The sequence below is a fragment of the Callithrix jacchus genome, chromosome 17, assembly GCF_049354715.1.
Source record: "Callithrix jacchus isolate 240 chromosome 17, calJac240_pri, whole genome shotgun sequence".
Taxonomy (NCBI): Eukaryota; Metazoa; Chordata; class Mammalia; order Primates; family Cebidae; genus Callithrix; species Callithrix jacchus.
In genome coordinates, this window is record NC_133518.1 from 61,442,356 (window position 1) to 61,466,707 (window position 24,352).

General features: G+C 37.5%; 1 long non-coding RNA gene across 2 annotated transcripts; it reads right to left on the bottom strand.

The window, feature by feature from the left end:
* Positions 1 to 401: 401 nt before the first annotated feature.
* LOC118148864 (uncharacterized) lies at positions 402 to 24,352 on the bottom strand. Of its 2 annotated transcripts, none has more exons than XR_013528908.1 (3): positions 23,964 to 24,352; positions 22,493 to 22,648; positions 402 to 1,683 (listed from the first exon to the last, which is right to left on the bottom strand). It is a non-coding gene; the product is annotated as an uncharacterized LOC118148864 (long non-coding RNA). The 2 variants fall into 2 exon arrangements; XR_004735902.3 differs by having other exon boundaries at positions 23,789 to 24,352.

Consider the following 24,352-nt stretch of genomic DNA (forward strand, 5'->3'; position numbering starts at 1 on the left):
TCACTTCAAATTTATTCCCACATGTCAAATAAATAAGCATGTGGGAAAACATTTTGAAGTTTGAACTGAGGTAAAAGCTAATGATAGAATGGCTCAATAGAGACTCTATTACTATTTTTCAGCCAGGAAATGTCCTGTTACTTTAGTCATTGCTTTTTCACCTTGTAAAAATAATGGCAAATTACACAGGACTTCCCCTTGGAGGCAGGAAGTTAGGGGTTGGGCTATTTGAAATTAATACTCCTCACTGTTATAATTCATTGACCTGTATGAAATAAATGCTACAATAGTTTTTTAATCTACACTTTAAAGGGTTTTTTTTTTCAGTTTGGCTTTTGGCCATGATTAAGGTTCATTGGATTTATGTTTGCTTTGTAAAATATACCCAAAAATTACTGCACGAAGGTCTTCATTGGGCTAGTGGTATAACAACTGTATTGCAACCTATTGAACAATCCATAGCTAAAAGACAGAACTCAATTTTCCATCCCCCTGAAAGAACATGTCAACTCTACTCCTGCAATTCTGCAAAAACTAAAACAAGAGCATGGTGGAGGCTTGTATCAAAACCCCACTGGAAAAAGTATATTAAGTCTGGAAGCAACTGGTGCTGCTACATAAAAGGCTATCAAAAAAAAAAAAAGCTGTGGGGATCAAAACATCATAGCTCTTTTAGTCTGGCAAGCAATCCTATTGATTCTGCAGATCAGCTTCTACAGCAAGTGAGTTTCCTGGGCTCTAATGCCTGTATTAGTGGAAAGAGAAGAGCTTGGGAGTAGTGGTTTACAAAGAGTCTGCATCTAAATCTTTCATAAAACATTGGAAAGCTTATATTATCCATCTTGCCTTTCTAAGCATAATTCAGAGGCAAATAAGGAAATTATGGGAGAGCAATAAAGCTAGTAATGGAATTTACATATTTTTAAGGACATATTCTGTCAGAAAAAAAAAAATGTTCATGATGGAAGTCTTCTCTCCACAAATAAAACACCTAAGGTTGAAATGGCTGATTTAAGACACACGTGACAAGGCTTTCTAGCGTGTAGTATAAAACTATCAATCAAACTGAAAGCTGCAGACTCTTTAAAACAATTCTTATCAAATATATAGAGAGAGTGAAAGGAAGGAGAGAGACAGCAAGAGAGGTTTATTCTTAGAAAAATTTGTTCCTATATCTGGCAAAGGGAATATGTTGATTGGTAATTCTAAAATTAATGTTTTATTGAGCATTAAAATGTGGAAGGAAAGGTGTCAGTGAATCACTACAGAGAAGGAGAAAACACTGGGCTGGGTTTAGAGCCACCTGGAGTTGTAGTCTCAGGTTCAACACTGATTGGCTGGTAGACTTTGGGCAGATGAAGAAGAACTTGCATTCACATGGAGTTCTACTGTTCAGTAAGTGCTTTTATATGCATTACGATGTTGGATTGTACTTTTATTCAAAATACTTGCTGCCCCTCCCTGCAGGGAACCCATTCCTCCAGAGAAGATTCTACGTTCCACTCCTTTGATGTCAGTCAGGATTAGCCCATGACTTCAAGCCGAAGCCTTAACAGCCAGTATTTGCTTCACGATAATCTCTTTACCCAGGCATCAATAATGTCCCAGATAGGAGCTGCTCAGTCAGCCTGGCCCTAGAGTAAAGAGATCATGAAAGACAGACATAGCTGATCCACCACGGACCTGTAGCATAAGCAAGAAATAAACGTTGGTTGTAAACCACTGAGATTTGGGGGTAATTTGTTACTTAAGCATAACAGCCTAAGCTAACAGAATCAGACTGTAGAATTTAATTTTTAAATGAGACTCAAAGAAGTTATGTTTTCCATGCTTAAGGGTACCCAGAAAAATAAGCTCATACTCTTTCTCCCTTCCTGGACTATCCGTGATGTTACATTTTGGGTCTTCATTTCCTCATCTACATATTGAAAGAGTTGGAATAAATTATCTCTAAAGCTCCTTCTACCCCTAACATTTATGTTCATCTTATTCCTCCTTTCACAGACTTTAGCTTTGCAAAAATTGCTTGGGTAACATGTGCTGCTGTTAGTAGTTATATTAGATATATTCTCTTGGACAAGATCCAAAATATTTGCATATTATAAAAATTCTACAACTATTACAGCAAAGTTCTAGAGCATAATGATTTGCACTCTTTGATACTTTACTTTGTATATATGTTGTTTTTAAATATATTTGCATACCATATTTATGATTAAATTGCAGAATCCTTTGTAAGAAAAAGTTTTTTTCTTTTACCTTATTTCTTACTGTGCTTTCCATATTTTAATAGGTACCTAATGAATGTTCCTCTTAACCAATCAATCCTTTAATTTAATAGAAAACATTTTTGACAAAAGAATAAAACATCGATTGTAAAGATTTTAAAGATGGCAACAAATTTCTTTGATATTCCTATGAGAGGTGGGGTCTAAGTCCCCTCTCGTTGGATTTGGGTCGATTTAGTGACTCACTTGCGACAAAGAGAATGCAACGAAAGTGATGTTGCATGATTTCTGAGACTAGGTCAGAAAGAGTCCTGCAGCTTCCACCTTGTTGATTGGAACACTCACTCTTGAAGCCCAAATGTAAGAAGTGCAACTATCCTAAGTCCACCTTAGGAAGCCCAAGCCACAGAAGGAGGCCACATGCCAGGCACTTCAGTGGACTGAGTTCCAGTGGAGACTAGTTTTCAGGTCATCCCAACCCACAAACCAGACACATGATTGAAGAAGCATCTAGATGATTCTAGCTCACAGCTATTAGCATTGCCCACTCACCCCTATTCTTTGAGTCTTCCTAGTAGAGGTCCCAATCTCATAAAGCTGAGACAAGCAATCCTTTCCCTGCCCTGAATAAACCCCTGACCCATGAATATCCCATAATATCCATGAACATAATAAAATGGCTGTTGTTTTATGCCACTAACTTTTAGGGGTGTTTATGCAGCAGTAGATAACTAGAGCATGTGGTAAAAGTAGATAACTAGAGCATGTGGTAAAAGTCAGCCTAAGCCATAGTGTCAGCCCAAACAAACAAAAAGAATTGTGTGCAACCACATGTTTCCCTGCTTTGTTTATTCTTATTAGGGTTTAACAACATATTGGAGTAAATACCTCCCCAGCAAGAGCAATCTGGAAGATGCTAGTATTAAAACATCAGGCAGAGATACAATCGAATTATTATCAAGCAATTGCAACATAAAAAGAGTAGGCACTGATAGAATCTCAGAGCCTATTACTTTACCTCGCAATTGCGCCATAACAAAAACACTCATCACAGATGCAATCACAAAGACAAGTGGAATCAATACTGACTCTAAAATACATTACAGGCCATTTTAAAATAAATATGTAAAATCTGCTTTAAATTGATTCTAGCTCAGTGCAGCAAACTGCTGTAACAATTTTTACATACAAAGCTAGAGAAAAAAAGAGGGAGGGACAATCTGGAGCATGCACAGCTTCAAGTGAAGATGCTCTTCCACTTAAACTTCTTGCTCCATGATGTTGTTGTGCTTTATACTCAACAATGAATTTCACCTTATTGATCTCAAAAGCTCTGCTCCGGGAGAGAAAAACCTACATGTTCAAATGATAACAGCTAGAGAGTTAAAAATAAAGCCAAGTGCTCTTTAATGTCAATTCAGTTTCCTAAGAAATCTGTACAGAGGGAGCAATAAAAAGTGTTAGGTTTGCTTTTGGTTGTTTTGTTTTGGTTTGTTTTGAGAGCCTGGTATCATGTTAGTGTATGTGCACTTAACACAGGCTTAATGATATATCTGTGCAGGGTACTATTCTAGGCATTATGGAGATGAAATATATGAAAAACATAGGCCTGGCCGGACACAGTGGCTCACGCCTTGTAAACCCAGCATTTTGGGAGGCTGAGGCAGGTGGATTGCTTGAGCTCTGGAGTTCAAGCCCAGCCTGGGCAATATGGCAAAAACCACATCTCTTCGAAAAATACAAAAAACTAGCCAGGTGTGGTGGTGCATGCCTGTAGTCTTAGTTACACAGGAGACTGAGGTGGGAGCATCACGTGAGCCCAGGAAGTCGAGGCTGTAGTGAGCTGTGATTGCACCACTGCATTTCAGCTTGGGTGACAGAATAAAATGCTGTCTCAAAAAAATAAAAAAGATAAGAAAAGAAAAGCATATTACTTGTCCTCCAAGAGTTACTGTATTAGTGTGGGAGACATAGATAGGTGTAAAAGTACCAGTTGTACAAAGTAGAAGGTGTTACAAGCCAAAAACAAGACCTATTTACTAAACAGAAATGTATACCAAAAAGCTGGGATTTAGGCTGGGCCCATGGCTCACACCTATAATCCCAGCACTTTGAGAGGCTGAGGTGGCAGTTTCCCTTGAGACCAAGAGTTCAGGACCAGTCTGAACAACATAGCAAGATCCCCAGATCTATTTTTAAAAATTTAATTTGACTTGGACATTAAATTATCTAAGGAATACCCTGATATTTTAAATCCATCACTATAAATTCATACCTATATATCCCCCACTCTCATACTTGCCTTCTAAAATGGCAGCCTCCTTAGGCAAAAGAACTTTTGACTACCTGTTTTCTTTAAAAAATCCTTTACTGAGCCCTTCAAGTATGTTGCCACATAGCAGTGCTCAATATATATTTGTGGAATTGATGAATACAATGTATTTGATGTAAGACAGGCCGCTAGAGAGTAGCAGCTCAAGAGAATTTGGTTTTTAGTGTCCCAGGCTCCTTTTGCTTACATCTGTAGTGTCTACTGCTCTTGCTCTCGTCCCACCTTTAAAAGCCACCAAAATGGTTTTAATGAAACTTGCAGTATTATCTCAAACATTTTGCATTTTGAGCTTTATCATGAATTTTGTGATAAAAAGGTTTGGTCCTGTGGACAAGGAAATGGCCCTTCTCTGTGAACTTGAAATCGTATCATGGATAGATGATGATATATTTCACCTACAAATGACAGGAGTCCTGGCCTCATTATTCTACCTCCAGCTAGAAAGTAAATTCCAACAGGTATGGGGTGCACGGTCTACCAGTTTTGCAAGGGCCTTTTAAATGTTTGAGACCTGATGAAAGATTTATTGACTCCAAAATATGAAAAGAAACCTGTAAAATCAAAGTAAAAAATGATTAATTAAATGCCTTCGAAGCATAAAGTTACATTACCTACATGACTGCACCTCAGCTTTTACAGTTATGCAGAAATTATATTTAATGTGGGCTATGGCTATCTTTTAATATATTTGAAAGGATATGAACTGTCAGGATACAATGGGAACTGTTCTTTGCCTCCCCAGCTTGCTCTCTTCCCACCCTATTTCTCCAGCCCTAGTTTTTCTATAGCAAATCCCTAATTTTGTTCAGATGCTCACCCTTTCGCCCAAGCAGCCAGGTACAAAATTATATAAATGAACCTTATTCATGTAATGGTGATATCACTTTCTCTACCATTAGTTCGTGCAGAAATTGGCATACAACTCAAGTTTCACCAACAAGATATGGAAAGAATTCTTCTGGGGGAAGGCGTGTTCTAGAGAAAGTTTGTTTTCTTGTAAAACAGAGGCAGTTTCTTATGTCTGAAGTCTTTTCTGCCTGAACATGATGACTGGAACTACTCCAGACATTTTGTTGAAGGCTGAGGAATACTGAGAATGGCAGAGTGAAGGGGGGCAGGAACTTGGGTCTTTGATGATATGGTCAAGCTGTCGAATCAACCTACGCTGAAGCCCACCCCACCTCAGAACTTCATGAGATTAAAAACATCCTTTCTGTTCAATCCAGTTTTAGTCAGTGCATCCTCACCACTTTATGGGTCCTCTACAGTCTTAATCAAGGAGCAAACATTCCCTTTTGCTTCTCTGTTAACATCTATTTGGTTATTTTCAGCTCAGAGAAAAAGGTTTTTTCTATCACTGGCTGTAAGTCACGCAGGGAAAGAATCATATTATACCAGTTCTGTGTCAGTGAGTGGTACTCCTATGACTAGGGGATATCCTTCCTCATATTGCTGCAACATCTTCATTCATGACAATGACTAGATTCAGCTATGTGGCTGGGCTCAGTCAGTTGACATCACTGGATATAATCTGAGGACTACTACTGGGAAGTCCCATGGATAAAAATATGTCTACTAGATTTTCACCAGTAAAGCCAAGTTAGTATAACACACTAACAAAGACATCAATAGCTCCTACCAAAGTAATCATTTATGATCCCACCTGGAATTTTGACCAATGGAACTGTGTGAATCACAAATTAGTGTCCTAATAAGCCAGTAAGTTTGAGATACATGGCATTAGAAAAGAAATAAAGTATAGTATACATGATACCATATAGCATTGGAAAAGAAATAAAGTATAGTATACATGATGTAAACATTTTAAAAACACACAAAACTGATACATGTTAGGGGGTCAGCAAACTGCACCCCTAGGGTGTATCAAGCCCACATCTTATTTTTCAAGCTCACAAGCTAAGACTGCTTTTTACATTTTAAAAGGTTTGTAAAAATTGAAAAAGAAGAATATAGGACAGAGACTGTATGTGGTTCACAAACCTAAAATATGTTTTATTGTGCCTTTTACAGAAAATGTTTGTTGACCCTGCTATATATACTATTTACTATAATTTCAGGATGCTGGATGTGCTGGATGTCTTACACTTGTCCCCTCTGGGTCCATTTCCCAACTTCCTCCTTGCCCAGGAGGTTGACCTGTATGGACTACATCAGGTGCCTTCTGGCTCCCAGTTGGGTGTGGCCAATAGGGGCACTTCCAGGAGACTAAAGGACAGAGGAGAATGAGACTGGAGTGTCGATTTGCCAGCTCCCTCCCTGCAGCACCGTCTTAGGCGGGTTGCATCCCTCAACCAAAGGACACAGATCCTACGGAGGCTACCCACTCTGTGCCATTGTCTCCTCTGGAATCCAGTAACTCTTCTCTCCCTTCTCCTCTTTAGGCCTAGGGGTATTAGCACTTGGATACCCACTGCAATTTCCCTACATTCTTCCCACACCTGTGTAAATGGCATTTTTGATGAACACTCCTTCAAATTATTCATCTCAAGTGTGACATCTTCTCCCCACCAGGATCCCGACTGATACACCCACAAAATTAATTACAGTGGTCACCTTTGGGTAAGAGAAGAAAAAGGAACAAGGGATGAGAAATAGAAAGCTTCAACTTGATCTTTAATGCTGTCTCTCTTTCATTTATGGAAGTACAAGAAACAAATATGACAAACTCTTAATAATGGCTGACTCTGGATGGCAAAAACACAGATCTATCTGGTTTGTTCAGGCTTGTATATATATATATTTTTAGGCTTTCAAAATTAAAAGACTTTCTGAGCCACACTAATTACTGTTTGTTAAGACTATCAAAATCATCTATCTATTAATAAATTCAAATCAAAGAGTCTGCCTGACTAGCCCCAGTCTTGCCTGATTGGAGGTGAATCTCCTAACTAGTTGCTTTTTTATCACCAGTTGCAACATCCAAATTCCCACTGGCCTTTATGCTCATCACCACCCGAGGCACGAAGCCACAAAAGTAAGGCAGCCTGCCTGACTCCGCAGCCTGGAGGTCAGCACTTCTCCCCGATGTGCAGTTCGGTGGCTCCCCTTCTCCCCTGGACCTCCTTAGTGGGCTCTCTGTGCTGTTTTTGGAATGAAGTAATAAACCTTCATTGCCAGTACTTATAAAATGTTCCGGCTTTTGGGACAGCATCTCCTGCTGCTTTGGGCACAAATCCAATTTAAGCAAAGAATCTGGAAGGACAGCAAAAAGACAATTTTCTAACCATTGCACTAAGGATGGTAGAAAAGAAAATTTAGATTCACTTAAAAAAAAAAAAAAAGGCTCTTCTTTAGGACAAACACAAAAAATAGGACTGCTAGCCTGGATCCAACTTAATGAAGCTATAAACATAAACATGAAATCCTTGGATTAATCATGAAGGCTTTACATGTGTTAGAAGACACTCCCTCAACACAAATACCCACAAAAGGCTATATCATCACTATATCCAAGACCATGAAATACCTGGTCATCACTTCATAGTTGTGCTTTCTTTTGTATAATCGACCCTGCTCATCTGAATTCTGACTTCTAGGGAAGTGTCTTTTGTGAGTTATGTATGCTCAGTGGTTTTACGTGTACTTCATTTTTTACTAGCTGTGACAAGATTTTTAATCTTCATACAAGAGAAACCAAGCCCGTGCAAGAACAACCTGTCAGGAATACTTACAGCCTTGTAGTTAACTCTCTCCTGAGTGTGATTTCATCAGCAAGGTACTGCTGACAATGTGTAACAGAACATTGTAAAAGCTACAGGTTAATACCTCCGAGGCTGCCAAAGGAGATGCCATAAAGGGTATGGCGATGAAATGAAAAAACGATTATTATTTAGCATTTATTAATCCTAGGTGGTATGCTAAACTCTAAAGAACATAGCATAGACAGAAGCGGATTGCCTCTAAAGTTCTGTGCTTTCCTCAACAAAAATGGAAGAGGATCTTACATTATCTCTAAATGATATATGAAGTAGAAACAGTTTGAATCCATGGACAATGGGCAGAAAAATACCAAAATAAAAGCCAAAAGAATTTTTGATGTTTATGTCCTCCAACCACAATCTGCTTTCACACACAGCACAATCTTGAGTATCTATCAGGAGTCGACAAACTACAGCCTATGGGTTCACCACCTGTTTTTGTAAAGTTTCGTTGGAACACAGCCACACCCATTTGTCTACATATGTCTGTGGCTGCTTTTGTTCTATAACAAGAGCTGAGTACTTATGACAGAGGCCATATGGCCAGCAAAGCCAAAAATATTACTATTTAGCCCTTTGCAGAAAAGGATTACTGACCCCTAGTGTAGTTTGAATGGAAGAAAACATGATCTAGACTTATGACTATCTTGATAGAGTTACTTATAATGTATTAATTTACAATTATTCATTCAAAATTAAAATTCAATTTAACTTCATGAAGCATACATAAAATGCCTATGCTTTTGCATTGTAGAGGAACGCATATACCACGTTGAAAGTTAACACACCACTTCTCTGGAGCAAAAGCACTTTTCCTTCAGGAAACTATAGGAGATTCCCATAAAGCAAACTAGTTTCCCTAGCTAGATCTTTACCTTTGAAAAGACCAATGATCTGGAGAGTTGAATGGAAGGTATGATTCTACTAGTTATCATTCTATGTAGGATAATGGTCCATGGTTTAATTTCTAGAACCACTCTAAATTAGATTTTAAAACTATTTGGAGCATTAAGACATTTATTGGTTTATGCCATAGCCCATATACTCTTGAGAGAAAAAAAAATCAGTTGCAATCCACTTCCTGATTCTGTGGTTACAGTATATTTTAGCCACACTGTCAACAGTGTGATAATATCAAATGGCATCTGTTTATTCAAAAACCATAAATGGCTCTCTTGATATGAAAATAAACATTGTTTGAAAACTTCTAGCCTGAAGGATGCTTTTTAAGTCTCCTTTGAAGAACTCTTTTTAGCGCTCTCCAACAAATGTGGACATTGGAAAACTCCTCATTCATCTGAACAGAATGAGAACAGTGTTTAAACCTTCCAGAGGCATGGAAAGAATGTAAATAGCAGTTTTCCAGCACATAGGTGCTGGTGATTCAAATGGATGCTATATTTAATTCCTCTGGAATTGAACTCTATGACTTAATCTTACTTGCTTAACACCCAAAGATCTGTGTTAGGGTTTTGGTAGTTTACATATGCTCCCTGTGACAACGAAGTAATATTACAACATCTGTTTGAAGAGGGGAAAAAAATGTAAAACTCTGTGGGCCCAATTACTTCATGAAACTATTTTAAAAATCAGACTGAACCAAATTGCTATATTTCCAAATATCTTTTTATTTTACATTAATTTTAAAGGATTCGTTTGAATTACTTGTATCTTTTACCCCCTGTAACTCTGAACAAAACACCTTTTCCCAAAAGAACGATGAGGAAAATATCCAGGCTTGTTCAGAGAACTGATAATGGATATTCTTAAGCAGAATTAAAACTAGCCCTAAACAGAGGGGGCCTGGGCTTGAGTTCTAGCCCTGGCCTAGTTAACTAATCAAATGAATAACCTTCATCAACTTACTTTCTTCTCTGAGTTATTTTCCTCATCTCTAAAAGCAAGTAATTTAAATCAAATTCCCAGAGTACTTCCAGCCCTAAATACAATGATGACTAAAGATTGGCATCTATCATAATTCTCAATATAATTCCTTCTGAACTTCTTCCAATCTCACTCCGATGCATGACAAAATGCCAGAGAGAGGTGGGGAATCACAGTACACCAAACAGGAATTTTATTCTCCCCTTCTAATTTGGGAGGGGTCATCACGGTATTGCTAAGCCATGAGAAAGCATTTCCTTTGCCTTTCTTTCAGCACTTTATATAAGATTAGGCATAAGTTCAGTCTTAGTTTCTCTGACTATATAATTTAAAAGAGTAGAAAAAAATGATTTACAAAAAATTTAGGACCATCTAGAGTTTTATGGATCAATACACTGGCACATTGCAAAAATAGCCTTAATTACCTGTAGCATGATGTCCAGAGAGCTTTATAACTTGTTCTTTAAAAAGGATGTGGTACCATTGGAACTCCCAGCTACTACTGATGGAAATATGGTCCCATTTTGGAAAGCTGTTTGGCAATTTCTTATACAGTTAAACACATACCCATCCCATGACTCAGACAGAATATGGCCATTAGAGTTTCACAAAAGTATTATATGAAAGTAAATTGCAGCACAGCCCTTCAAGTAAGAGTTCACAAGAATTCTGAATTTCTTGAAGTAATATTAAGTATCAAATGATGACAGTGTCACAAACTTATATATTAAGAACTTTCTAAAAAGAACTCATTAAGAAATCTTTAAGAACAATAATTACGAAGCATTAACAATGTGAGAAAATGGATTGACAAACTAAATTTTTTAAAGGTCAGGTTGGGAAACTTTGGATAACTTAAAACATTCAATGTTTTCTGATAACAAGAAGGATTATCCAAGCAAAAAGAAAACAATTAAGTGGACTTATCTATTCTTTTATATGATGAAAAGCCCTCCAGGAGGTAAGGGGTCCCAGAGAGGAGCTGATGGTGTAAGAAGTAATTAAAAGCAATGAAGCACAAACTGCGTACTGGTTATTTTCTAGGATTTTGTTTTTTAATGTTACCTCCCAGCAATAAAGGAAACAAAGAAAATCGTGATATCCCTGAGCAACAATAATTTCCTGCTTTTCAGTAATCTTATGCAGACTAATAAACGCAAGGAAGGGCAAGCTGTAACAAGAATGCAAAGACATTTCACAATTTCTAAGATCCACCTACAACAGCAATGCCATGGAAAAAACAGACGACATCCAAACATTTTAAGCCTAAGTTACCAATTTTACATGAAATAAATTCCAAACTCTTCACCCAGCTTACAAAGCCCACCGTGACTTGGCCTTTCTTTCCTTTTCTGCCTCATCTTTGTGCCTTCCTCCTCCTCACCCACTATGTTCCAATTTGTTCCTAGAACCTCCTCCACTTGGTCCAGTCTCCTGGCTGTGCCCACCCTGCCCTCTGCCTGCAGTGCCCTTTTCCTCCTCTCAGCTTGGAGTTTCTGTTTTTCAGCCTTCAGATTCCTGGAGGGGCCCCTCTCATCACCCAAATTAAAAAAGCCCCTTATCTACATAAAAGTCATAATTTTGTCCTTTTTTAAATTTGCTTGTTTTCTCTCTGCACCGGTTACAATGTAAGTCCCATGAAAGCGAGTAACTGATCTTTTTTGTGCTTGACACTATGAAAGAAAACATTACTCTGACACTTGTAAAAATGGTACAGAAGACTTTTCTCAAGATTACTGCAATAGGGATTTGCAATAGGGCAGAGAGATGGAACTCAACTCCAAATACAACAAGGACAAGTGGGGATTTGTAACCAAAGTTCAGGGTAAAAGGTCAGAGGATGGGCAATTACTGAGAGAAGACATCAAGGGTAGGAGGATTCTTGCTAAGCTGACCTAACAGGATTCTTGTTGAAGGCAAGCCAGGATAGTCAGATATCAAAGGCTGAGGGATGATTTAGGATTGTTTGCTATGACAGGGCTGGGCAAGCCACAGACAGGACAACACCAAGGTTGAGTCTAGTCAGGAAGAGGGCTTAAAGGAGCCTAACTAAAAACTGGTCAAGGGGAGAGCACATAGGAGGCTCTCAAAAACTACTGACCAATTGGGACTGGGCACAATGGCTCACACGTATAATCCCAGCACTTTGGGAGACCAAGGCAGGCAGATCACTTGAGGTCAGGAGTTTGAGACCAGCCTGGCCTTCATTGTGAAACCCCCTCTCTACTAAAAATACAAAATTAGCCAGGCATGATGGCAGGCACCTGTAGTCTCAGCTACTCAGGACGGTGAAGTGAGAGAATTGCTTGAACCTGGGAGGTAGAGGCTGAAATGAGCTGAAACCCAGCCACTGTACTCCAGCCTGGGCAACAGAGCAAGACCCTTTCTCAAAAACAACAGCAACAACAACAAAATACTGACCAACTGAATGAATGAACAAGTTCTCTCACCCAAAATTAAAGTGACAGATTTGCTATTTAATTTTTTTAATTGCTTCACTTTTCCATTTTATCTTCCTCTCATAAACACAGGTAATTACAAGAACAAACAAGAAAATAAACTCTCTACTTTCTTTCAAAGTGAAAAGAGTAAATCTTCCTAATTCATGGTACCTTTTGGCATTTATTTATGCCTCAAAACTTTATTGAGGGTTCACTGCAATGACCTCTTCCAGGCATGTACAGACACATCCAAAGAAAACATCTCTCTGCCTTCAAGTTCATTGTCTACTAATTGTCACTATCTACTGAATGATAAATACATGAAGAGATGGGCTACGGAAAAAGGAGTCCCAGTAGCTGAGATGAGTAAATGGCAGAGAGGGAGCCCTGGCTGGCAATGAGGCAGGCAGAAGAAAGACTCAGGGGGAGAAAAACGTAATGAGAATTTTCCAAATAAAATGCTCTATAGTAAGACTTCCACCAGAAACCCTGCCCATCTTCCACAAAATGACAAACCCCAGGATATGGTGGGTGTGATTCCTTTTCTGAAAGGAGAAAGCAAAGGAGTGAGGTTGAGTCAAGAGTTTGTCCAGGGCTTAGACAAAAGGAGAGCTGCACATCTGGGTTATGTTAATGTGCTGGAAATCATTATTATACAGAAGAAAAACATTTAGTCCAACTGTTCTAGGGCTGGTGTTGAAGTAAAAAAAATAATAAATTGCATAGCTGTCCACGAGGATATCCTTGTAACTCCTGATTAATTCAGAGGGGTAAGGAAGAAAATGTGCCCCATGTGAATGCAGTACTGCTACAAAAATGCTGATGACGTGGACTGCAAGCTCAGTGGCTCTGCAGGAGAGGACAAGTCAAAAGAGGAGAGAAATGGGCAGGTGGAGTGGCTCACGCCTGTAATCCCAGCACTTTGGGAGGCCAAGGTGGGTGGATCATGAGGTCAGGAGTTTGAGACCAGCCTGGTCAACATAGTGAAACCCCCCTCTCTGCTAAAAATACAAAAATTGGCCAGGCATGGTGGTGGGTGCCTGCAATCCCAGCCACTCAGAAGGCTGAAGCAGGAAAATTGCTTGAACCTCGGAGGCAGACATTGCAGTGAGCCAAGATCACCCCATTGCACTTCAAACTGGGCAACAGAGAGAAACTCCATTTCAAATAAATAAATAAATAAATAAATAAAAAGAGGAGAGAGAAAAGTTGAGGCACTCACTCCTGCTGCTGCTCTTCTGGGCATGCTCCCAGCCTCACCTGCACTTTCAGTGGGATGAGGGATTAACTACAAAACTGAAAATACTATTTGGTAATACTTCTGTATTTTAAAATTTTTAATGTGTTTGTCATATTTCCCAATAAATAGAAAAAAATTTTTAATTTTTAAATTTTATCTCAGGTTACCAAAACCCAAAGCTGACTAGGTGATCCCAAACAGCACCAGCAGAAAGGCTGACAAAGACAAGACTAGATCAATGTAAGAGAAATGACATTTGGAGGCAATGATTTCCAACACATGTTCATTTAAAAATTGTGCTAATTGGAAGCTCTGCTTCCTCCATGTGAAAGCAACTAATAAGCTGATGACAGCAGAATCAGGCATCAAAACCCTGTAAGGAAATTACAGATGTAATAGATACCTCTGGGTGCATATAAGACTTTTAAATCTAAATTGAATCTTTATTTAGAAATCAATTTATGTGGGTAGACTCTTTGCCCAAGGGTATTTGTTTGCTACTTTATGAATGTTTCAAGCCAGCAATTTTTTTCTTAGCTTTATCAATGCCTCCGACTAAATAAAATATGAGGATAAATTTGTGTAATAAATATGTTTCTGACATTATCTATTTATTTGTCCATTGAAGTGTGCAGACTTTATCTAAACATAGTTATCTATTAAACTATTTATTTTATGAAAAAAAAAATCTTACAAATGGCAGAACTAAAATAGTGAAACTTCAATTTATCCCAGAGATTGTGAGGTCAATCTGACCCTACTTCCAAATTAGTTAAAAGCTGCTCAGATTTATTTAACCACTATTACACATCTCAAAATATTTTACATAATTTAAAGAAACTGAGAGAAAATTCCCTCTAATTCTTTAGCAACTGCTCCTCTTAAAACTATATTTCCATATCCTGCAAAAAAATAGGGTCATAATTCAGGACAAATCAGCCTCTAGACATAGGCTGGTAGAGGAGGAAATGTTCCCTAAATTAGATGGAACCAGAACAGGGGAACTGCCTCTGCAAGGGTTGAGCATTATAGCTGATGGCCAGCAATCCATACTACAGATTCCATAAGAAGAGAATGTATTTATCTGGTTAACATGGATACTCAAAGGGTCTACAGCAGCATTTTTACTTATTGGTGAATAAGGCAGTCAAGATGTAACAACATCATGAACTTATGTGGTCCATCTGATTTGGGAAAAGATTTCAATAAACAGAAGGGAGCACAAAGAAAAGAGTTCAGATCTCAGCAAGAACATATCTGTCAATTGCTGAGATTTAGGGCAAGATTCTAGTCCCAGTAAGTTTCTATCAGGAACCAAGGAATAGGCACATTCATACTGGCCAGACAAGGTTAGAAAAGAGAAACTTGGATCTACAGAGATTTGAGCATACATAAGATAAACAATTGCAGTGGTAGCCACTGGTAAGGATGGGTTCTTAACTCTAGTCCCTGCCTTCACCAAGTTAAACCCCAAAATTGCATAGGGTTATTCAATTATGCCTCTTGCATTCCCTGAAATGGTACAACATGTAGATTCTGCAAGATAAAATGTGGAAAGCTCAACTATCAAAAAGAAAAGTAGCATGGAAATCGCCAATGCAATAGCTACATCAAACAATAAGGCAATGATTAAACAATAAGTATATTGTACTAGAATCACAAGAAATGTGAAGTTATACAGTGTTTTAGGGCCTCTCCCACAAATGTCAAGGTTAGAAGCAGTCTTCAAGCCCCACTTTATCATCAAGTTTCTTATTTAAGGTTCTTTTTTCCCAGCAAAATATCCTGCTGTGCTTGAGAATATCTTAATTACATTTTCAGGTTTTTTGCTATCATGGCAGAATACGAAAGAAAGTAATTATGGAGCTAATAAAAACAATGAAAAACTTTCTGTATTTTCCCAAAAGCATACAACAATGCAACATTGTAAACACAAACTTAAATGGTTTGCTCCACATTTGTCTCAGCAAATTAAAATGCCATCAACCCTTTATGAAGAAAATGTAGATGTAAAAATAGAACATAGCAAAATAAAGACTCAGAGACTGAATTTCAATACAAACTCACTGTGAGATTAATTGAAAGCTAAAATTTGAAAAATCTAAGTAATTTCCAATATTGTTTGTCTTTTTATGATTTAAACTATAGTAAATGTTTGTGTTAGAAACCTTGGGAAATGCAGAAAAATATCAATAAGAATAAAAAGCACTAAAAAGCCCAACATTCAAAGTTAGACAAAACTAACATCTTTCCTAGGCATATAAATGCATTTTTCATTTATATGCATTTATATGCCTAGTCATATATTATATATGACTCCTAGGAGGAGTCATAATACACTGAATTTTTTATAACCTGCTTTTTTCCTTTAATCACAGACTGTAAAAATTTCATGATAATTGAATGTTCTTTAACAGCACCATTTTATTGCCTCCAAAGTATTTCATTTTAAGAATATGCTATAATTTATTTTACTAATCCCCTATTGTTGGACATATAGCTTGCTTCTTTAAAATTTTCCCTTATTGTACAAAATGCTTTAATAAGTTTTTCTTTACATATATCTTTGTGCACAACTGTGAGTATTTCCTTAGATTATATTCTTAAAAGTAACATTGCTATATTTAAGAATTTGCAGATTTAAATCGTTTGCTACACATTGCCAGATTGCTTTCTAAAATAATGGTCCCAGTTTATATTTACCTTCCACTCTTTAACATGAGAATGTTTATTTCTAGCATTGCTAATAACATTGACTTCTAATTATCATCAGACTGATAAAGAAATTGGTATTAATTTATATTTGCATTTCCCAACAACTAGTCATGCTGTTTCTTTATGCATTTCTTAGCCATGTAAAGTTCTTGTTTTATAACAGTCTATTATATTCATTGTCCATTCTACTAGGTTACACAATTTTTTCTTATGATGAAAACATCCTAGATTATTAAGGATGTTCTCATAAGAAAAATATATTATCTTTTTAAGATAATATATTACAGATGTTTTATCCAGTTTATCACAAGTTTTAATCATCTTTCTGTTGCTTTTTACATACAGAAGATTTTTCATTTCTAAATAGTTAAACCTATCGATTTTTCTTTTATACTATTTGTATGTTAGAAAGACTTTTCCCACCCCCAAGATTATATAAATACTTACCTACATTCTCCTAAGTTCCTTAGTGAGTTTCATTTTTTACATTTAGTCCATAATCCATCTGGAATTTACATTAGCATTTTAAGATTTTAACTTTATTCCTTTCCATATACCTAAACACTTGATCATATACCTTCTATTTTTGCGGTTTTTCAAATACCTTTTTAAAACAGTGGAATGCTTTCTCCAAGCAAAATTATCTTATATGAGAAGCCATTATATATATTACAAATATAAATGGAGCTGTGCTGTGAACCAGAGGTAGGGAGAGGGGTACAGGGGAGGGATTTTCTGCATCAGCCTGCAACACTTCAGAGAGTGCCATTTGCAAATCATTTATCCTTTCATCGTCATATTGTATTACCAAATTTGGGTCTGTTCTGATCTTTCTGTTCAATTCTGGTCATCTGGTTATCTATGCTTTTACCAGTAGCCTGTTGTTTTAAGCTGTAACTTTAAAATATACTTTCAAATCTACACTTATATACACACACACACACACACACACACACTCCTTACACACGCCACATTTTTTTCAAAACTTTCTTGGTTGTGTCCATTTGCTTTTTAATATGAACTTTTTTCTTTTTAAGATGGAGTTTTACTCGTCACCCAGGCTGGAGTGCAATAGCACAATTCTGCTCACTGCAACCTCCACCTCCTGGGTTCAAGCAAGTCTTTGGCCTCAGCCTCCCAAGTGGCTGGGATTACAGGCTCCTACCACCACAACTGGCTAATTTTTATATTTTTTTGGAGACAGGGTTTCACCATGTTGGCCAGTCCATATGAACTTTTTAGTGAATCTTGAATCTTTTAGTCTTATTCATCCACAAAGCTACCAATTATATCTCAAGAAGATTACATCAAATTTATACAACAATGTGGGGGTTTAGACATCTTAAATTTGTGTCTTTTGATCTATAACTGTAACATACTTTTCCATATTTCAACTCAGCTTTTCCTTTAACAAAATTTACATGAATCTTACCCATTTCTTACGATGTTTCTAACTAGGTATTTTGTATGTGTTGTATTGTTATGAGAATAATTATATTTTATATCTGGTTATTATCAATTTATAAGAAAACTTTGTTTCTGTTATTCTCTTAACGATTTTAAAATTGTTTTTGTTGATTCTTTAGGATCAGTAATCAAATCATCATCAAAGGGTAATCTGGCTTATATTTCTTATTTATTTTTCAAATCTGATTGCATAGGCTAAACATTCCAGAAGAATGTTAAATGGTACAGATGCTAAGGAGGATTCTTCTTCTGATCCTGATTTTGACAAGTATTATTCTAGTGGTAACTATTAAGTATCATATAAATCATTTAAAATAAACACTACATAACATACTGATAAGGACTTACTTTTCTACCCTAAGTTTTGTAAAGGTAATTTTTTAAAATAGATGTTGATTTTTATCATATTCCTTTTCAGCATCTGGCTCTTTTTCTCCTTTCAATTGTTAATATGATTAATTACATTGATATATTTTCTCATATCAAGTCATCTCTGAATTTCTGGAAATTATTGGTTAATCATATATTGTTCTTTTAATGTAACGCTGGATTTGATTTGCTAGTATTTTATTTAAGAATTCTGCATCTGTGTTTGTCAGGGAAATTAGCTGATGGCATTAGAGTTTTGATACTTTGTTAGGCTTTGGTATTAATGTTACATTAGATTCATAAAAAGATTTAGGAAGTTAAATCTAATATCATGATTTTAATAAAGCATATTCTTCCAGGGTAATTGCAAACATGGCTCATTATCAGTAAATGATGAACTATTTCATTTACATAAGTGAAATTCCATAAAACAAAGTTTCCCCAGCAAGGTTAGGCAATAAATTGTCATGCAGGTGATGGTAAAGACTGTGTATAGCCAACACAGGGATTTACAGGTGGATTCTACCATTTAAAAATGAGTATTGAATTCTAATACTCAATACTCAAGTTGATATAATTTGCAGGGATAGTATGCTTTAAAGTGGTAAGACCCTTTAAAACAGACAAGGTTCACTAAAAGTATCCAAGTGGAAGTCACTATGAAGCAAAGTGGTATAATATAAATAATCAAATTAAATTAAATTCAACAACTATTTATTGAGTACAGTTGCTTTTCCAAATATGTATATACCTGGTATACCATACCAGATATTATCTTAAATGCTGTAAAATATTCCCAAAATCCCACTTGGGATACTTGTTAAAAGCAAGATTTCTGAGACCTGGTCCAGATTTACTGAATCTGAATTATAGGAGTGGTATCAAGCTTGTTTGTTTTTAATAAGCATCCAGATCATTCTTACCATCAGGAAAGTTTGGGAAACGCCGGCTATAGGAGATTCAGGAATCAGTGGGATATCTCGTGGCCTCATCAATTGTTGCACTGAGGAGGACTGGTCCCTGGGACAAGCACTGGACCTCCAAGATCCAGACTTGAAACTCTCAGCCTCCAAATGAGACTGAGAGGACATCCCTAAGCCACAGACAGACTTGTAGAAGCCCCTGAATTTCTCCCTAGAGGTGCTTAGGGGTGCAATCTGCTTATAAGTAAGGGCAAAGGAACTTGTTTTGCAAGTTTCTTGCATAGCAAAATCACTCTTTGTATTCGGTCACATGTTTAAGCGGCTGGCTTTGGAAGGGCAATGGAAATTATAGAGACTAAAGCCATCCCAAGCCAACATTTGGCACCCTCACTGCTACAGGAGTTGAGCCTTTCTCTCGAAATAAATTTTGACAAAAATAGTCTGAATCTTTGTCCTTATTAAAGAAAAGAAAAATATAAGCCTTGCCCATGGACAGAATTCTGACTGGAAACATGAAGATGCCCATGAGAGCAATAGCTTGAGAGGTTTATGGAATTTGATTATTTAGGATGGAGAGAATTTAACATGTGCATGGGTAGAAAGAAAAAGAAAAGTTGAGAGAGCAAAATTTTTCAGCTGTAAAAATGAGGGAAGGAATTTGGAGTAGACCAGAGGAAACAGGACAAAAGTCTGGAGGTAACCAGACTTACTACTACAAGCCAAGGAAGGAAGAAGTGAGCGAGAGAGGAATGTGGGCATATGAGTGATGTCAAGCTGCCCCTGGCTCTTCTTGACATTGGAGCCTTTGCTCACTACTCTGTTTTCCGCTCATCATCTGAACCAATCCCAACTAAGAGAAGAAAAGTATTAACAACCTTAGCCTCCAATCAGGGTGCCTGGAGCTATTTTCCAGGGCACAGATCTGTTCTGAATTGTGCTCAGGGTAAATACTGGATATCCAAATGACCACAAAGCTACCACCTTCCCTTAATCAGACTGACTAGTCAATCTCGTGTTCATCTCAGATACTGCAAATGAATAAGCAGTCATTTACATTTTGTCTGCCTTTCCTAGGAAACAATAGATCTGGCCAGACAAGGGGCTAGAGTTGCCAATACAGCTCCATCAGATCAGTATTGGCAATTGCTTTCAGGTATTCTGCACCCTAGGGCCAATGAACTTAATGAAGGAGGCAATCAACCTCCTCTTGCAGAGATTTCAGCTGCTCTATCATAGGGCCACATCCTTAAGAACATCCCTAGAGTAGAACAGTGCTTCTCATAGTGCTGTCCTGGGATCCAGTAGCATCAGTATCACCTGAGAACTTGTTAGAAATGCAAATTCTTCAGCCGCATCTCAGACCTACTGAATTAATAATTCTGCAGGTAGGTCCCTGCAATGTGGGTATTAACAAAGCCTCCAGGTGATTCTGATGTGTGCTAAATTTTGCAAACCACCATTCTAATAAAAATACTAGTTGCTGCCAGGTCCTCCTCTCTCTGGCCTTTCTCAGTAGCATCTTGAGGTAATGGCTCCTGTGTCTAAGCTGGCTCACTTGCTCCTGCTCACTCGATTTATTCTCACTGGCTGTGTTTTCTCCTCTACTGGCCTCATCCCTACATCAGCAGGGTTCTATGGAAGACCCTGAACTCTGTGTTTCTGTCTGATTCCACCTCCTTCTAAAAATTCACAGTGTCAAACTATGATGTTGATGGTGACTATCATCAACACCACCTTTCTCATGCCTTTATTTAGTCATCCAAGGACGCCAATCCCCATAGACTTCTATCTAACCCTGTCTAAGAGACAAAGTATGTCTTCCATTGAGAATTTTAAGGAACAATAAAGCAGCTAACCTTGAGTATTTTCTTTGAGCCACACATAATTATTTTTCCATATGTTGACTCAATTAATACTCGTACTAATCCTACTAAGTAGTATTCTGTAATTATTCTATTATTACATCTTACTTTATGGATGATATATCTCTCAGAGATAAAGCAACTTTCCCAAGTTCAGACAGGTAGCAAGTGACGAATTTAGAGCTTAAACCAGGCAATTTGCTTCTGGCATTGGGCTTGTAAGCACTTCATAATACTGTCTATGAGTAGACAGATGTAGGTAGATGGCATGTCAATATGAAGACTGGGTTAAGCCATCAGGGAACTCACTCTGGGTCATTCCTACTTTCTTACTTAAAGGAAGAAGTGAGAAGGTCTCCAAAACTGCCATTCAATAGAAATACAACATGAGCCACAAATGTGAGGCATATATGTAATTTTATATTCTCTAATAGCCACATTAAAATCACCAAATGAAACAGATAAAATTATTATTAAGCCCATCCTGTCAAAAACATAATTTCATAATTATATCACATATCAATTGTTACAATCTTTTACGTGCCCTTTTTATGTTATAGAAATTCATCATATATTTTAAGTTTATAATATATCTCCATTTAAACTAGCCACATTTCAAGTGCCCAGTGTCTGCCCTATTGGACAGTGCAACCACTGGTAGGAGGAGTGAGAGTGAATTGATAATATAGACAGAGATTAAGTATTTAGGGAGAAATATAAATTACCTGTTTGGTTTATCTTAGGTAGTTGGAAGGAACAATAACAGGACTGATAAGCAGAAGCCAGATCTATATTGAAATAAGACAATATAAATCTATACAAGTGTATATGTGTCTATTTATATATGTAACATATGTATACCCTCACACAAATATGTTGGGTGCATGCAGATACAGCATTCATGATTGGTAAGCCAGAAACTGGCATAATTTGATATCAATAGGATTTAACAGCTTCCCCACAAAATACTTAGGCTACTCAGAATAGAATATGATCTTTGTGTGGGAATTAACCCCTGGTTATCTTCCATCTGTCCATCCCTTGTCTAATTTTCAGTCAAGTAGTCTCCTCATATCCAGTCTTCTTTCCAGTCTAGTACTGCAGACCCCTTTCAGACTTTCCCCTTTCTCTTTACTCTGTTAAATCTCTCATCAAATTTAGACACCCACTGGTTAACACAGTGATCAGAGACTCGATTTGGCACTGCCCTTGACCTTTCCACACCCACATCTTTCTCTCAGCCAGTTTTATTACTAACATGATACCATGTCCCATAGAATGACACCAGAGATTGTTCCCATTAAGTACCTACCATTCAACATGGCATCCTTGTCTTCATTTAATTCCCCACTTCAGTGAAATTTTGTCATCTCTTTAGTAGTGAATATTCAGTAAGATCCAGGATCCAGAGGATTGTTTAATTGCCATTTAGGTTAAGAATCACAGAGCAATTTACCCGGGGGCCAGACTGGAAGACAGGAGTTAGAAAGGGAAAGCAAAATAGCTGAAAAAAAAAATGTATAGCTACAAATATATTTTTAAACTTGTAGCAATATAATAGCTATGAAATTGAATCTTCTTCCCTAGGGTAAGTAAGTAACAGAGTATCATAGGCCTTGGCAGGCAGAATAACCCCCTTTTCCAAGCTGGAAGATATCATCCTTTGATCAAAAACATAAAATCCTTTCATTTTCCCCACTACAGTCAGCGCTTCAATTTCAAAGGCCACTCGCTGTTTCTGATCTGTTATCAGTCAGGCAGACTCAACACACATAGAGAAAGTCACTTTAGTAGAAGCTGCTGCCTCCTTTATCACAAATGCAGACTTAAGGATCTTATCCTGGTAAAACTGTACGGCACAATGAAAAAAGGCGGAAGTGGGGGCAGAGGGAAGCCAACTTCATGATGGGAAGTTGCAGTCTATCCAGAAGAGCAGAGATGTCAAACATAGCTGAAATATGGAAAGTCACCTAATGTGGCTGATAAATCCCTTTGTTTCTGAGCCAATTTCACTCCTCATATTGGGTATTTCCAAAACAAAAATGCCAGGATACTGTTGGGCAGGTAAAAATGACATTGCAACTAGGAAGGAAAATATGTTAATATGCTCAATGACCTAATACGTGTCAGAACGGTGCTTTTTTTTTTTTTTTAATTCTTTTTAAAATACAGCAAACCTCATAATCCCCTCAGCATGAGGAAAAAGAGGCTCAGAGAAGTTACACATGGTATACTCTTAAGTGAACTGTGATTCAAACCCCTGCTTCTCCCACCCTGAAGCCGAGGCTTTTTCTTTCATTTTCATTGTTTGTTTTCATCTCTTTCTCCTATAGCACCCTGCCTCCATAGAAACAGGAGGAGGCTTGGGTGTGTGTTGGTCTGTGGACTGGTTTAGCCAGAAGGACAAGCCCAACCACACAAACATTTGTTTTCACTTTGTCCCTTCTGTGTACATCATAATTGTGCATCCCTCAAAAAAAGTTAGGTTAAATAAACACAGGACACATAAAAACATTTCTGCCTCATCCCCACAACATAAATCATATTTGCCAAATGTTACATTTGATAAATTGGTGGCTTACCAGTCTTAAACTACTAATTTACTCACAGGCTTAATTTCAATGGAACCACAGTGTAATGTTCTTCAGGTGATTTTTTTTTTCAAGGGCACTTATATCACTCATCCATATTATTCATTTATTCAACAAAGGACAATTAGATCAAGGACAAAAAGGCGAAGGAAGGTTGGAATGGAAAAACAATTGGAATCAAGTCAAACCAACCATATACTCAGTCCAACGATAAATGTAGTTTCCCAGCTAGTTTGATTTCAGACTTCTATCACTTCCCCATGTTTCCTTGTGTTTTATAACGAAACGCATATTTGGTCTTATTCCCCATTTCCTCACTTAAGCATCCAAAATCCTTAGAATTCCCAAGAGATAAGAGTATCTTTTGTTAGCCAGATGTGGTGGCTGCTTGCTTGAAGTCCCAGCTACTCAGGAGGCTGAGGCAGGAGGATCACTTGAGTGTAGGAGGTAGAGGCTGCAGTGAGCCATGATCATGCCATTGTGCTCCAGCTTGGGTGACACAGTATCCTATGTCAGAAAAAAAAAAGTATTTTTTGTGTCCTAATGAGATGACTGGTAGCTGGGAGCGCCTAGATTACCTC